At 39.7% G+C, this 14,994-nt stretch overlaps 1 non-coding gene across 1 annotated transcript; it reads right to left on the reverse strand.

Moving 5' to 3' along the window:
• Window positions 1-12,660: 12,660 nt before the first annotated feature.
• LOC148561278 (small nucleolar RNA R71) lies at window positions 12,661-12,768 on the reverse strand. The gene has a single exon (XR_015886721.1). It is a non-coding gene; the product is annotated as a small nucleolar RNA R71 (small nucleolar RNA).
• Window positions 12,769-14,994: the final 2,226 nt, after the last annotated feature.

Here is a 14,994-nt window from a genome sequence, read left to right on the forward strand (position 1 = left end):
GTATGGGAACGCAGAAGAGAGAAGAGAATAGAAGAAGCAGGGGCTGTTTGCCGTGCCGCCTCCCTGGAGCTCGCCGCCGAGCTACTTCACGGCCTCGTCCCGTCCATGGAGCCATAGGCTCGCGTTGCCACCGATCCGTCCACAAGTCGTCGTCAAGGGGACAGAATCGCAAAGAGAGAGAGACGCACGAAGAAGAAAAGCCCGCGACCAGCCTTGTCGCCGTCAGCACTGCGGGTTGCCGTTACTGAGCTACAGTGCCGCCGTTGCCGTACTCTGCTGCTGCCATGTCTCACCAAGCCGCCGCTGGAGGAGGAGCACTCACCAGTTCTACCTCTGCTTCAGGTTTCTAGAATCTGAGAAGAAGCCACCGCCACCGCTGGAACGGTTAGTTTTGTTGCTCTGTCCTTGCTCTAAATCCACTCTGAGCCGTTACCATCGCTGTTTGGCTGACACTAAGGCTTTCCACTGCCACTGGAGCTACCCAGAACCACCACTGTGGCTGCTCTGGGAACAGAGCGGGTGCTAAAACCTAACAGAGTGCCGCTGTTATCGATTAGAGATGCCAAAACTACCGCTGCTGCTGTGGATTTGGAATACTGGGTGTGTCGCATTTAGACTCTGTAATTTCGACATCGAGGTAGGGGATTTATTTTAAAAGTTAAATATTTTTAATTTAGAATGCCTACAAAGTTATTTGGATAATTGCAAATAGTTAATAATGGTTAAGAGTTGATTAATTGATGTGAATTGTTTGAAATATGTTTGAGAATAGTTAGTTGAAGTGATTATTCTGAATTATGATTAGAATTGAATGTGGTTGTGATTACTTCGAATTATAATTTAAATTAGATGCGATTGTGAAATATGACTGAATTATTGATTCTGTGATGAATTGGTTGAGATTCCAATTTTGAATGAATTATTGTCTTGTTTGATGTTGAATTGGATATTTGATGTATGGGAACGGCTGTGAAATTCACTTGCGACTAGTTGAGATTGGTTTTGGTGGTTATTGAAGGATTGGAACTTAAGGGATTAAACTATTTTGAGAACCTGATTTTCTGAAATAATATATTAAACTTTAAGAGTATATAAATAATTTTGTAATGGTTAGACTAATTTTTTGTGTCATGATTTATTGATTCTGACTTGGCTTGATTGTGGTTGGTTTCATTGTTGTAAGTGATTAATTGATGAGGTTGATTTTGGTTTGAGGCTATGCTTGTTACCTAAATTTCGGGTTACATTGATTTCTTAATTTGGTTGTTGACTTAAGATTTATTTGAAGATGATGGATATTATTGCAAGCTGGTTTGGAAAATAGGTTAGTAATGCCTTATTTTCGGTACGATCATGACGTTCTGGAAGTTGGGTCGTTACACAAAACACTTTTCCCAGTGCCTCAAACAATTTCCATCAACAACCACCACATCCCATGCAAGTACAACCACATTTACAATCTCAAAAGATCTCTAATCTAGAGATGATGATGGAGAAATTTATCCAAAATCAAGAGATGGCAAGAAAAAATCAAGAAATGGCAAGAAAGGATCACGCCATGATACTAAAAAACCAAGAGGCCTCAATAAGAAATCTTGAAAGGCTGATGCGGGCAGAAATTGACGAATTAAAAATTGTTAATTTATATACGTTGCAAGTATAGTCCTTAACTCGCCAGAAATCTGCCTATCAATTTAAAAAGGTGTCACAGAAAATTGAAATTAAATTACTGCGAGTATGAATCCCAGGTCGTCTCCCAACGAGTTGCAGAAAGGCGTGCTATTTTATTAATCAGATATTTTCAAAAAGGTTTGAGTTGAGTAAATAGGAAATTAAATTGGTGAATTTGAATAATGTAAATAAAAGCCTTGACTAGGAGTTGATTAGTTGGAATCCCTATTATTGTTGGAATACTCTCAAGATTAATTGACAATTAAAGGTTGTCCTGTTTAGTTATCCCTTACTAGGTAAGGGAAAGTCAAACAAGTTGGAATGCTGCGTCTATTCACAAGTTGCAATCCACTTAATTAAAAGAGATTGGTGTTAGTGACTAGAAGGCAATCCAACCATAAACCCAATTACAATTTTTCTTTCAAGCTTTCCAACTCAAAGGTTCCTTTCAATCAACTCCCCATCAAGTTAGAGAACTATCGCTCATTATGAATATAAAATTCATAGCATATGAAAAGGAATTAAGGAAAGACATTGTAAATAAAAATTGAATTAGTCAATTAAAAATAAAAGTGATCCTTGTATTAAATAACCCTAAAAATATTCCAATGGTAAAATTAAACAAAGCAAAGGACATGGAAGAGTAAAGCCATGTAAAGAAAACGAACTAGAATGACGAAGTCTTGATGAGGTAATAGCTCTTCTCAATATCTCAATGCAAAAGCGAGAGAAAATTAAAATCCTAAGAACTATGAATGTGCAGAGAGAAAACCTAGGGGAGGAATAAAAACTAGATCTAAAACTAAAACTGTGTAGAATGAATATTGTTCTTGGTTTCTGCATGTTCTCTGGCTCTAGTCTGCTGTTCTGGGCCGAAAACTGTGTCAAAATAGGGTCCAAAATCACCCCCAGCGAATTCTGCAGATTATGCAGATCGCGCACGTCACGCGATCGCGTCGCTCATGCGGACGCATCATTCGTGCTGTTCCATGCCGTGCAGTTGCGTCGTCCACGCCTCCGCGTCGCTTGTGTTTTTCCATTTCGCGCGGTCGCGTGAGTAATGCGGCCGCGTCACTGCAATTTCTCCTCTTCCGCGTGGTCGCGTGAGCCATGCGGCTGCGTCACTTCTCGCTGGTTGTCTCCTCAATTTCTTGTGTTCCTTCCATTTTTGCTAGCCTCCTTTCCAATCTCCAACTCATTCATGTCCTATAAAGCCTGAAACGCTTAACACACAGATCACGGTATCGAATGGAATAAAGGAGAAGTAAAATGTATAATTAAAAGTCTCTAGGAAGCAGTTATTCAATCATGTAATAATTTCAGGAAGGAAATATAAATGCATGCTATTTTAATGAATAAGTGGGTAAGGATCATGATAAAACCACACAATTAAACACAATATAAACCATAAAATAGTGGTTTATCAACCTCCCCACACTTAAACATTAGCATGTCCTCATGCTTAATTGAAGGAGATAAAATAAATAAGTATGAACATGTAGAAACTCCTGCAATGTAATGCAATCCTATATATATGAATGCAACTATATGATTCTTGCCCACTTGATCAAAAGTAAATAAGCTCTTCAAAATAATTACAAATCAAATTCCACTAATTCTATCATTATACAGTAAGACAGATAAAGGTGCAAGAAGATAGCTCATGAAAGCAGGGAACATGGAAATTCAAGCATTGAACCCTCACTGATGATGTATGTACGCTCTAATCTCTCTAGTGTATAGGGTAATCACTCTATCCTTCTCTAATCATGCTCTCTAACTTTTGTTTTTCTCCTAACCAATCAACAACAGTTAATATACCAATGCAAACATCATGAGGTCTTTTCAAGGTTGTAATGGGGCCAAGGTAGGGGTAGGGATACATATATGGTTAAGTGAGGTTATAAATTAAATCTTTAATTAACCCAAGCTTTAACACAACCTATATGTATTTAATGTAACCTTAGAATTCATACCTAGCTACCCAGAATTCCCTTTTTCATTCCATACCCATGTATCAACTTTTTATTTTAATTTTATCATATGTGCATTGATCTTTGAATTCTTAATTCAGCATTGGGGTGATTTTGTCCCCTTATTTATTTATTGATATTTTTTTTAGACATAAAAATAAACATAGCTTATCAATGCACATAGATTTTTAATTCTTATAGTTTCACATGAGTAGGTATCCAAATTCCCATTGTATTATCATGACACATTCCCTTAATAACTTTTGTTCCCACAATTTTCCATATTTAACTAGCACACACAATTCTATCTTAAGCTAACCAAAGATTCAATTTGGGATATACAATTGTTTTTCCGCTTAAGGCTAGTAATGTGGTGAAATATAGAACAAACGGGATTTAAAGGCTCAAAGTGGTTAACAAAGGTAATTGAAAAGGGTAGGCTTAATTTGGATAAGTGAGTTTGAACAAAAAAATGGCCTCAATCATATGCAAGCATACAAATATAATAAATATTGGACATGTAGGATGAAACAAAATATAGATTACAATCAAAGAGAAGTAAACACACAAGAATAAAATATTTATGGTTAAATAATGTAACCATGCATAAAGGCTCAAATCTTCACAGGTTGTGTGTTCTTTAGCTCAAAAATCATGTTCCAAATACAACTTCAAGCAGATTTATCATAAAAAAAATTTTTTTAAAATTAGTGAAATTTTGTTCCAAAGATAGAGTCTTAGAAGAAACTTATTGTCTTTATAATCAAGTAGAACATGCATTGCAACTAACCTATTACTTTGCAATTTATCCTATTCTATAAAAGAAAGAAAATCTAACTAAAATATCCTAATTTATTGGTGCTAGGGAAGAGAAATTACCTCCAGAAGTCAGGTACTGACCGACCTCCCCACACTTAAGGCTTTGCACCGTCCTCGGTGCCATCTGTCAGGAACAGGGATGGGCTGGTGGCAGTATCTCCACAGTCGGGACCATCATGGCTCCCTGTGCTGGTAAAGGAGGTGGAGTCTGGGGTGTCTGAGTCCTTGAAGTGTCCCTTGAGTAGCTCCTTGAGGTGTTTGAATCGGTGCTCGTTACGACGCTCTCTTAACTTCGCTTTCTGTTCTTGTCGATCCAACCTTTCGATTATCTACTGGAGCAGTGCGTCTGTTGTAGGTGCTTGTGGTGTTGAAGAAGGGATATCTTCAACCGGTGCAGTAGGAAGGCTTGTAGTGGCTGCTGGAGGTCTGAGGTATTTCCCGTTAGGGACATACTGATCATCCCGTGGAAGCATGGCTTTGGTGTCCCCAGCTCTATAGGAGACTCCGGCTGCTGAGACAAGATCTGAGATTAAGGCGGGAAAAGGTAAGTTGCCCGCGATTTGTACGTGTCCCATGGCATTCCGGATATGTCTTGGTAGAGTCAGAGGCTAGTCTGTAAGGATGCACCATAGTAGAACGGCCATGTCCGCAGTGAAGGAGGACTTGTGAGTGCTCGGAAAGACGTAATGGGACATGATCTGTGCCCATACGCGAGCCTCCAAGGTAAGTGCTGAAGCAGATATTCCCTTAGGGTGGGTACGATGGTATCCGTAGATCCAATGGCTGCCAGGTAGTGCGATAACTCTGAGAATAGCTTCCCAGTCAAATTGGTACATCTGGCGCTTGAGTGTGGCTTCTTGAAAGGTGTCCAATCCTTCTGGAATAGGGGGAAGACCTAAAGCTTTTTGAATGGCCTCTTCTGTAATGGGGACTTGCTTCTGACGGACAAAGACAGACTGCAGGGTAGGCAGGTAGAAGTTAGAGTAGAACTCGACTACCCAAGAAAGATTAACCTGCCTTGGTTGTCTCTGTAGGAAACCCCAATGTCTTCGTTCAATTTGCGGCTCAACAAAAGTAGCAATATTGGGCGGGAGGATAAGAAGGTGTTCGTTGTTGTAGCTCCTTTCAGCCAGGATGGGGAACATCTGCTCACAGTAGCGATTGGGAAATCGCGCAGTATCCTTTGCTTGAAAGGCTTTCTCCTTTTCATCAACCTTTATGATCCTCTTAACTCTTTTTGTTAAGGGCTTGACTGCAGTTGAAGAAGGCTCTGCCACTAGTGCTCTTTTAGTTCCTCTTCTTGTTGGGGGTTTGGGAGTAGCTTTGTCTTTTCCTTTCTTGGTGGCCATCCTGAAAAAGAGAAGAGAAAGTAAATTAAATTCAAAGAGATGTATAGCAAGGAAGAGAACGGAAAAGGTGGTGATGGATGCACATTAACAGGTAACTGACATTAACACACGCTCATGAGTACATGTGAAAAGTCATCAATGGAAAATAGCTAGTGCATATAATGACAAGTGAATGCAAGGTGTTTATTGGCATGCCGGCAAAGGGCATGAGTAGCATAGATCAAGCATCACGTTGTAGCAAACTATCACATTTGTATTGACAATTAATTTCAATTAATACAATAGTAAAGGGAGTTTATGAAAAGTAGCATTGAATAGTAGAATAACATAGAGAAGTGCATAATGCCATATGGACTTTTTCACAAACACATAGCATGCATGGTGAATAAGATATAGAAAGTGTTAAAGTGAACATGCAAGCAACCCTTTTAAAGAAAATAATATATAATTGCCAAACAATTTACAACAATCCACAAGCATATAATGAAGAATAATGACTCAAATAAACTTCTAACACCATGTAAAAAGGAAAGAAGAAAAAGGAAAATATGAATAATGAAAAGAAAAAGAAAAGAAAAGAAAATAACATATAAAATAAGAAGAATCGTAGAAAAGGAAAGAGGGAAGAAGAAAATAAAACCTTGTTAATGGAGGTGAAAGAGAGAGAGAGAGAGAGAAAGGGGAGATAGAAGGAACAAGGGAGAAGGAAGAAATAAGGAGGGAAAAGAAAAATTAGGATTTGAAGAGGAAAAAGATAAGATATTTTGGCAATTAAGGTTGAGCTGTGCGGCGCAAGCGACGCGGCCGCATGGGGCACGTGTTCGCGCGATTGCGCTTTAGTGCAGGTGACGCGGTTGCGTCGGTCACGCGGTCGCGTGACCCATGTTGTGCTTCTGGCGCCAGTGCATCCTCGCGCCTGCACAACTCTCTGTTCGAATTGATATATTTGCCAAATTTGGGGTGACGCGATCGCGTGGGGCATGCGATCGCGTGAGTGGGCTTCAGAAGGGAACGACGTGGACGCGTGGGCCATGCGTCCGCGTGGGTAGAATTGTGCGTTTAGCACCAATCCAGCACCACTCTCGCACAATAATTCATTGTGCACCCTTTTTACATCAAAAATTAGGGCACGCGGCCGCGTGGGTCACGCGGTCGCGTGGGAGGCCATTATGCCCATACGACGCGGACGTGTCGGCGACGCAGCCGCATGGGTCGAATTGTGCCACTGGCACGCCTCCAGCCACGCTCCAGCGTGACTCTCTGTTCGTTTTTATTTTTCTCCCCTCTCCTTGCGACGCGGACGCGTCACTGATGCGGTCGCGTCGCGTGGCGTTTTTTTTTAATAAGAATATGAAAATGCAGATGCACGAAATGTACTGATAAATAGAAGAGTTATTGAATAGAAAAACTAAAAATAAAGAAAATAACGATCATACCGTGGTGGGTTGTCTCCCACCTAGCACTTTGCTTTAACGTCCATAAGTTGGACGCTCCACTAGCTCAATCTTCTACTATGTGGGGATCTTCCAAGAGGAAGATCTCAAGCTCCTTGTTTTTCGGCATCTTCTCGCCATAGTATAGCTTCAGGCGTTGTCCATTAACTTTGATAAGTTCAGAACTTGAAGGATGACTTAGGTGATAAACTCCGTACGGTTCGGCCTTCTCTACTCTGTATGGACCTTCCCATCTTGATCTCAACTTACCTGGCATGAGCCTCAGTCAAGATTTGTAAAGGAGGACTAAATCTCCAGGTTGGAACTATTTTTTCTTGATGTGCTGATCATGTGCAGCCTTCATCTTCTCCTTGTGTAGTCTTGAGTTCTCATAAGCTTCTAGGCGAAGGCTCTCCAGTTCTTGCAGTTGCAACTTCCTTTCAGATCCGGCTTTCTCGATTCCCATATTGCACTCCTTGACTGCCCAAAAGGCTCTGTGCTCTACTTCAACTGAGAGATGACAAGCTTTTCCATAAACTAAGCGGAAAGGGCTCATCCCAATGGGTGTTTTGTATGTTGTTCTGTATGCCCAGAGTGCATCTTGTAGCCTGGTACTCCAGTCTTTTCTATGAGGTTTGACTATCTTCTGCAAGATACGCTTTATTTCTCAGTTTGACACCTCGGCTTGCCCATTGGTCTGAGGATGGTATGCTGTTGCAACCTTATGAATTATCCCATGCCTCTTCATTAATCCTGTTAGTCTCCTGTTACAAAAATGGGTGCCTTGATCGCTCACGATTGCTCATGGTGATCCAAAGCGACAAATAATATGGTTTCTCACAAAGGAAACAACAGTGTTAGCATCATCAGTGCGGGTAGGAATTGCTTCCACCCATTTGGAAACGTAATCCACAGCTAACAATATATAAAAATAACCATTAGAATTTGGAAATAGACCCATGAAGTCAATGTCCCAAACATCAAAGATTTCACAGAAAAGCATAATTTGTTGAGGCATCTCATCCCTCCTGGATACATTACCAAATTTTTGGCATGGGAGACAGGATTTACAAAACTCAGCAGCATCTCTAAAAAGAGTAAGCCACCAGAATCCACAGTCTAAGATCTTTCTAGCTGTTCGTTGAGGGCCAAAATGCCCTCCACTCTCAGATGAGTGACAGGCCTCTAAAATGGGCTGGAATTCTGATTGAGACATACAATGTCTAATTACCTGATCAGCGCCACATCTCCATAAATATGGGTCATCCCATATATAATATTTAGACTCGCTTTTCAGCTTGTCTCTTTGATGCTTAGAAAAGTTTGGAGGAAATGTGCGGCTAACTAGATAATTAGCGACAGGTGCATACCAAGGGAATACTTCAGATACTGCTTGCAGATTATCAAATGGAAAATTATCATCTATAGGAGTAGAATCATCCTTAATGTGCTCAAGGCGACTCAAGTGGTCTGCCACTAAATTCTGGTTACCACTCCTATCCTTTATTTCTAAATCAAATTCTTGTAATAGCAGTATCCAACGTATAAGCCTTGGTTTGGACTCCTTTTTAGCTAATAGATACTTTAAAGCTGCATGGTCTGAATACACTATTACTCTAGTACCAAGCAAATAAGCTCGGAATTTATCCAGACCAAAAACAATAGCAAGAAGCTCTTTCTCAGTAGTAGTATAATTGGACTGGGCAGCTGATGAGCGGATAATTTATACGCTTTTTGGCATTGTTTTTAGTATGTTTTTAGTATATTTTAATTAGTTTTTATTATATTTTTATTAGTTTTTATTTAAAAATTATACTTCTGGACTTTACTATGAGTTTGTGTGTTTTTCTGTGATTTTAGGTATTTTCTGGCTGAAATTGAGGGACCTGAGCAAAAATCTGATTCAGAGGCTGAAAAAGGACTGCAGATGCTGTTGGATTCTGACCTTCCTGCACTCAAAGTTGATTTTCTGGAGCTACAGAAACCCAATTGGCGCGCTCTCAATTGCGTTGGAAAGTAGCCATCCTGGGATTTCCAGCAATATATAATAGTCCATACTTTTCCCAAGATTTGATGGCCCAAATAGGCGTTCCAAGTCAGCTCAAGAATTTTGGCGTTTAACTCCAAAACTGGCACAAAAGCTGGAGTTAAACGCCCAAACTGGCACAAAAGCTAGCGTTTAACTCCAAGAAAAGTCTTTACACATGGAAGCTTCAATGCTCAGCCTAAGCACACACCAAGTGGGCCCGGAAGAAGATTTCTGCATTAATTACTGATTTCTGTAACCCTAGGCTACTAGTTTTCTATAAATAGGACCTTTTGCTATTGTATTTTACATCTTGGGACGTTTAGTCCTTAGACCTTTGAGGCTGACCATTCGGCCATGCTTACACTATTTGTTCTTATGTATTTTCAACGGTAGAGTTTCTACACACCATAGATTAAAGTGTGGAGCTCTGCTGTTCTTCATGAATTAATACAAGTACTATTGTTTTTCTATTGAACTCAAGTCTATTTCTTCTCCAAGATATTCATTCGTTCTTCAACTTGATGAATGTGATGATCCGTGACACTCATCATCATTCTCACCTATGAACATGTGCCTGACAACCACCTCTGTTCTACTAGCAATGGCTTGAATGCGTATCTCTTGGGTTTCTAATCTAAGATTGGAACCTTCGTGGTATAGGCTAGAATTATTGGTGGCCATTCCTGAGATCCGGAACGTCTAAACCTTGTCTGTGGTATTTTGAGTAGGATCTGGGAAGGGATGACTGTGACGAGCTTCAAACTCGCGATTGTGGGGCGTGTGACAGACGCAAAAGGATCAATGGATCCTATTCCGACATGATCGAGAACCGACAGCTGATTAGCCGATGTTGTGACAGAGCATCAGGACCATTTTCACTGAGAGGATGGGATGTAGCCATTGACAACGGTGATGCCCAACATAAAGCTTGCCATGAAAAGGAGTATGAATGATTGGAAGAAGGAAATAGGAAAGCAGAGGTTCAAGGGGAACAAAGCATCTTTATACGCTTATCTGAAATCCACCAATGAATTACATAAGTATCTCTATCTTTATTTTTTGTTTTATTCATCTTTTAATTATCAAGCCGACAATCTCCGTGGGATCGACCCTTACTCACGTAAGGTTTATTACTTGGACGACCCAGTGCACTTGCTGGTTAGTTGTGCGGAATTGTGACAAAGTGTGATTCACGTTTGAGAGCTCCAAGTCCTTTGGCGCCATTGTTGATGATCACAATTTCGTGCACCAAGTTTTTGGCGCCGTTGCCGGGGATTGTTCGAGTTTGGAGAACTGACGGTTCATCTTGTTGCTTAGATTAGGTATCTTTTCTTCAGAATTTTTAAGAATGAATTCTAGAGTTTCAAGGTGATGTTCTTATCATCACAAAAGCTGATTGATTCCCATCAATTTAGCTATTGAATGTAATGTCCTGCTGAAGCTTGGCCAAACATGTCTAATCTTTTTAGACTGAAACTTTAGACTAACATTGCATGATTCCTGGAATTCTTATTAAAAGTTTTGATTCTCTTTATTTTCTTTTCTATATAATTTTTGACAAAAAATACAAAAAAATTTTTAAAATCATAAAACCAAAAATATTTTATGTTTCTTGTTTGAGTCTAGTATCAATTTTTAAGTTTGGTGTCAATTTCATGTTTCTATTTTTCTTGCATTTTTCGAAAATTACATGCATGTATCTTCATTAATCTTCAAGTTGTTCTTGATGATTTCATTGCTTTGATCTTCAAATTCTCTTGTTTTGTATGTTTTGTTGTTTCTTACATGCATTTTTACATTGTTATAGTCCTTAGTATACAAACTTTTAAGTTTGGTGTCTTGCATGCATTGCTTATTTGATCCTAGTTACATTTTTATTGATTCCCATCATCAAAAATTCCAAAAATATTTTTAAGACTATGTCTTTTGAAGTCAATAATACAGAGAATTGAAGATTCAGAACATTCAGCAGAGGAATCAAACAGAAAAAGCTGGGCGTTCAAAACGCCCAGTGAAGAAGGAAAACTGGCGTTTAAACGCCAAGCCAAGGTACCTAGCTGGGCATTTAACGCCCAAAAAGGTAGAGATTTGGGCGTTAAACGCCAGAATGGGCACCATTCTGGGCGTTTAACGCCAGGATGACACTAGAGGGAAGATTTTGTTTTTAATTCACATTTTTTTCAAGTTTTCATAATTTTTCAAAATCAAATCTTTTTCAAATCATATCTTTTCAATCATATCTCTTTCAAAATCAATTTCTTTCCATTTTATATTTATTTTTTACTATTTTCAAAAATCCTTGCTTCAATTCAAGATTTACTTCAAAATTTTCAAGTTGTTACTTGCCTATTAAGAAAGGATCAAACTTTAATTTTTAGAATCATATCTTTCAATTTCTTGTTAGTCAAGTAATCAACTTTAATTTTAAAAACTTTCTTTTTCTAAATTGATTTTCAATCATATCTTTTCAATCATATATTTTCAATCACATCTTTTTCAAAATTAATTTTCAATCATATCTTTTTAATTTCTGATTTCAAAATCTTTTTCAAAAATCACTTTATTTCTTTCCCAATCTTAGTTTTCAAAAATCTCAATCAAATTTTCAAATTTCTTTTTAAAATATTTTAATTAATTTTCGAAAATTCTTCCCCTCTTCTCACATCCTTCTATTTAAGGGACTAACACTCCTCCTCAAGGTACAATTCGAACTCTATTCCTCTTAATAAGTTCGAATTCTCCTCTCTCTACCTCCTCCTTCTATTCTTCTTCTCCTCTGACACCTCAAGGAATCTCTATACTGTGACATAGAGGATTCCCTACTTTCTTGTTCTCTTCTCTTTCATATGAGCAGGAATAAAGATAAAAGCATTCTTGTTGAAGCTGATCCTGAACCTGAAAGGACCTTAAAGAGAAAGCTAAGAGAAGCTAAAGAACATCTCTCTTTAGAGGGCCTAACAGAGCTTTTCAAGGAAGAAGAAACCATGGCAGCCGAAAACAACAATGCCAACAATGCAAGGAAGGTGCTTGGTGACTTTACTGCACCTACTCCTGATTTTTATGGGAGAAGCATCTCTATCCCTGCCATTGGAGTAAACAACTTTGAGCTTAAGCCTCAATTAGTTTCTCTAATGCAACAGAATTGCAAGTTTCATGGACTTCCATTGGAAGATCCTCATCAGTTCTTAGCTGAGTTCTTGCAAATCTGTGACACTGTCAAGACCAATGGGGTTGACCCTGAAGTCTACAGACTTATTCTTTTTCCTTTTGCTGTAAGAGACAGAGCTAGAACATGGTTGGATTCACAACCTAAGGAAAGCCTGATCTCTTGGGAAAAGCTAGTCAATGCCTTCTTGGCAAAGTTCTTTCCACCTCAAAAATTGAGCAAGCTTAGAGTGGAAGTCCAAACCTTTAGACAGAAGGATGGTGAGTCCCTCTATGAAGCTTGGGAGAGATACAAGCAATTGATCAGAAGGTGCCCTTCTGACATGCTTTCAGAATGGAGCATCATAGGAATCTTCTATGATGGTCTGTTTGAACTATCCAAGATGTCATTGGATAGCTCTGCTGGAGGATCTCTTCATCTGAAGAAGACGCCTGCAGAAGCTCAGGAACTCATTGAAATGGTTGCAAATAACCAATTCATGTACACCTCTGAAAAGAATCCTGTGAATAATGGGACAACTCAGAAGAAAGGAGTTCTTGAGATTGATACTCTGAATGCCATATTGGTTCAGAATAAAATATTGACCCAACAAGTCAATATGATTTCTCAGAGTCTGTCTGAAATGCAAGCAGCAACAGGCAGTACTAAGGAAGCTTCCTCTGAAGAAGAAGCTTATGATCCTGAGAACCCAGCAATGGAAGAGGTGAATTACATGGGAGAATCCTATGGAAACACCTATAATCCTTCATGGAGAAATCATCCAAATCTCTCATGGAAGGATCAACAGAGACCTCAACAAGGTTTCAACAACAATAATGGTGGAAGAAACAGGTTTAGCAATAGCAAGCCTTTTCCATCATCTTCTCAGCAACAGACAGAGAATTCTAAGCAAAACCCCTCTGACTTAGCAACCATTGTCTCTGATCTAATCAAAACCACTCAAAGTTTCATGACTAAAACAAGGTCCTCCATTAGAAATTTGGAGGCACAAGTGGGTCAGCTGAGTAAGAAAATTACTGAACTCCCTCCTAGCACTCTCCCTAGCAATACAGAAGAGAATCCCAAAAGTGAGTGCAAGGCCATAACCATATCTCACATGGCCGAACCTGGAGAGGTGGAAGAGGCAGTGATCTCCACTGAGGAAGACCTCAATGGACGTCCACTGACCTCCATGGAATTCCCTAATGAGGAACCATGGGAATCTGAGACTCAGACTGAGACCATAGAGATTCCATTAAATTTACTTCTGCCATTCATGAGCTCTGATGAATATTCTTCCTCAGAAGAGGATGAAGATGTTACTGAAGAGCAAGTTGCTAAGTACCTTGGAGCAATCATGAAGCTAAATGCCAAGTTGTTTGGTAATGAGACTTGGGAGGATGAACCTCCATTGCTCATCAAAGAACTGGATGACTTGACTAGGCAGAGATTACCTCAAAAGAGACAGGACCCTGGAAAGTTCTCAATCCCTTGTACCATAGGCACCATGACCTTTGAGAAGGCTCTATGTGACCTAGGGTCAAGCATAAACCTTATGCCTCTCTCTGTAATGGAGAAGCTAGGGATCATTGAGGTACAAGCTGCAAGAATCTCACTAGAGATGGCAGACAATTCAAAGAAACAGGCTTATGGACTTGTAGAGGATGTCTTGGTCAAGGTTGAAGACCATTACATCCCTGCTGATTTCATAATCCTAGAAACTGGGAAGTGTATGGATGAATCCATCATCCTTGGCAGACCCTTCCTAGCCACAGCAAAAGCTGTGATTGATGTTGACAGAGGAGAATTGATCATTCAAGTGAATGAAGACTCCCTTGTGTTTAAAGCTCAAGGATATCCCTCTGTCACCATGAAGAGGAAGCACGAAAAGCTTCTCTCAATACAGAGTTAAACAGAGCCCCCACAGTCAAACTCTAAGTTTGGTGTTGGGAGGCCACAACCAAACATTAAGTTTGGTATTGAACCCCCACATTCAAACTCTAATTTTGGTGTTGGGAGGTTCCAACATTGCTCTGAACATCTGTGAGGCTCCATGAGAGCTACTGTCAAGCTATTGATATTAAAGAAGCGCTTGTTGGGAGGCAACACAACTTTTACTTATCTATGTTAAATTTCTATTGTTATTTTATGTTTTCTGTAGGTTGATGATCATGTGAAGTCACAAAAACTATTGAAAAAGCAAAAACAAAGTGAAAAATAGAATAAAAAATAGAACACCCTGGAGGAGATAGTTACTGGCGTTTAAACGCCAGTAAAGGTAGCAGAATGGGCGTTAAACGCCCAGTCTGGCACCATTCTGGGCGTTTAACACCAGAAAAGGGCACCAGACTGGCGTTTAATGCCAAGAATGGGCAAGAAGCTGGCGTTAAACGCCAGAAATGGGCAGCAGCCTGGCGTTTAACGCCAGGATTGGTAGAAAGGGGCATTTTGCACGCCACTTGGTGTAAGGATGAGATATCCTTGACACCTCAGGATCTGTGGACCCCACAGGATCCCCACCTACCCCACCTATCTCTCTCTTCTTCACCCATTCACCAATCACCTCAATACCTCT

This window comes from Arachis ipaensis, chromosome B6, assembly GCF_059453495.1.
Source record: "Arachis ipaensis isolate K30076 ecotype BB chromosome B6, ASM5945349v1, whole genome shotgun sequence".
In the NCBI taxonomy this organism is placed as follows: Eukaryota; Viridiplantae; Streptophyta; class Magnoliopsida; order Fabales; family Fabaceae; genus Arachis; species Arachis ipaensis.